This window comes from Suricata suricatta, chromosome X (assembly GCF_006229205.1).
Source record: "Suricata suricatta isolate VVHF042 chromosome X, meerkat_22Aug2017_6uvM2_HiC, whole genome shotgun sequence".
In the NCBI taxonomy this organism is placed as follows: domain Eukaryota; kingdom Metazoa; phylum Chordata; class Mammalia; order Carnivora; family Herpestidae; genus Suricata; species Suricata suricatta.
This window is the reverse complement of record NC_043717.1, coordinates 96400000-96402234: the sequence shown is the minus strand read 5'-3', so window position 1 is coordinate 96402234 and position 2235 is coordinate 96400000.

Below are 2235 nucleotides of genomic sequence, written 5' to 3'. Positions count from 1 at the left end.
CCCACCAGCAAGTTTTCTCCCCCACAGCAAGTTCTCTCCCCCACGGCTCAGACAGAGCCCCCGAGGGGGAGTTTCACTCCAGTCTTAGTATGCCCAAGGAACAGTATCCTGACAGGATGTGACACAGCACCCATGAAAGTCTCCCCAGGACTAAGGGTTCCCCCCAGGGACCAGCCCAACACAAGAAAAGCCCCCCCCCCACCATGGCTGACACAGAGCACCCAGGGAAAAGTGCCCTCTCAGGCTGAGCTAAGCACCAAGGAGAGTCTCTCAAAGGCTGAGGTAGAAGCCCTCAGGGGCAAGAAACCGGGGGCTGAGGCCATGAGTCCAAGGAAACATTCCCCTCGCACAGCTTGGACGGACCGCCAGGAAACACCCCCCACTCCCACCTATGACTGAGATAAGGACTCAGAGAAGAGTCCCCTCACCAGCACTGAGACAATTCTACAAGGGACGTCCCTCACAGAACTCTGTCTCTCTGACCACCAAGGACAGCCCAGTCTCCAAAATGGCCGATGTGAGCGGCCCAGGAAAATGTCTCCCCAACGCTGAGATCAGAACCTACGGAAAATCAGAACCCAAAGAAATCAGAATCCACGGAAACTACACCTAAAGGAGAGACATCTCCAGAATTCAAGGAAAGTCCCCAAGGCAAAGAATCCACAGTCCACGTGTTAAAATCCTGACCTTGTTCCAGGAGCCGGGCAGTAACTCACACGGTGGCAATAAAGCGGCAACTGCCTCTCTGGCAGAAATGTGCTCACTAGGGGTTGCTGGAAATGTGCCCACTAAGGAGTCTGGGAACGGCATGCACAAGTTCGTGCGTGGCCAGAAGACAGATACATTATTACTCTCCCAGGGAGACGTAATCGAAGTTTGCAGACCTTGGAATGCTGCCTGCACACTGGCCTGCAGCAGCCCTGAAGCTGCTCTCAGTGCAGAACCTGGTGCTGGAGAAGCCTGGGGCCCCCAGCAACCTGCTGGGCAGCCATCGAGCGCCAGGAAACACGTTTTCCGCCGCCATGCCTCAGGCGCCCCCTACAGACAGACCTCAGTTACTGTTGCCACAGGAAAACTTAAAGGAACCAGAACATTTTTCACACATCAGGCAAAAAGGGTGAGTTGGAAGCTGAGACGGAAAATCAAAAGCTGGCTCATTGCCCTAACAGAAAAAGAGGAAGGTTATTTGATCATCACAAAAGATGCAAGAAACAGAGGTGATCAAATGCAACAAATTTCATGAGGAAATATTAAAAGCATTTGATAAAAAGGTCCCTGCCCAAATCTGCTTTGCCCATTCTTCCTGGGGGAAAACATTAGAAGAATTTATTGCACTTGACATCAAAGCAAGACAAGATTGCTCACCACCGTCCCTTCTATTGAGCTCTCCATATTGTGGTCCTGCCTGGCACCTTAATGTGGTGACCAGGACTGTACACACAGTGAGCTTGCAGACCATTCAATTATGGACAAGCCCCAAGAATCGTGCCTCTCAGGGAGTCACCAGATATGTCAAATAGTGACTATTGTTTGTGAATACAGTGTTGGGGAGCTCCAATCAGTTTCATCCCCTCCAGTGGCTGACAGCTTGCTGGTGTTCAGAGCTACCCGGATGTGAGGTCATGGGCTTCAAGGCCATCATGGAATTGAGGAGTGGGTGGTGGAAATAGTGCTGTTACAATGCTCCAAGGCTCACTGCTTGTACTGTGATGTAGTCAGGTTTCATAAGTAAACACTTTTCCAGTGGTTGTGAGCCTTGGGTTAATTTGCACAGTTCTGAAACCATTTATTTAGATAGAATTTTCCCGCTTTCTCATTGCTTTTACGCTGGAGTGATTTTCACTCTCCCTTATTACACCAACCCAGACATGCCTTTTCAATCAGAAGCAGGTTCCAGGCTCTGAACTGTTAGCACTGAGCCTAACATGGACTCGAACTCAGGAGCCATGGGATCATGACCTATACTGAAGTTGGATGCTTAAACAACTGAGCTACCTAGGTGCCCCTAAAATGAAGGGATTTAAACAAAACACTGGTATAAGATTAACATACTGTTTTACTCTCTGTTAAAAAGACAAAATTTTCTAGGATTATTGGTCTACATCTAAAAAAGGGAAAAGAAGCAAACAAAGGTTTTCTTTTCTCATTTGAGGCCTGAAAAGATGGGGAAAAAACTATAAGCCAAAAGAGCAGGACAGTAGGATAGCACGCCCTTTTGAGTTGTTTTTCTCAAGC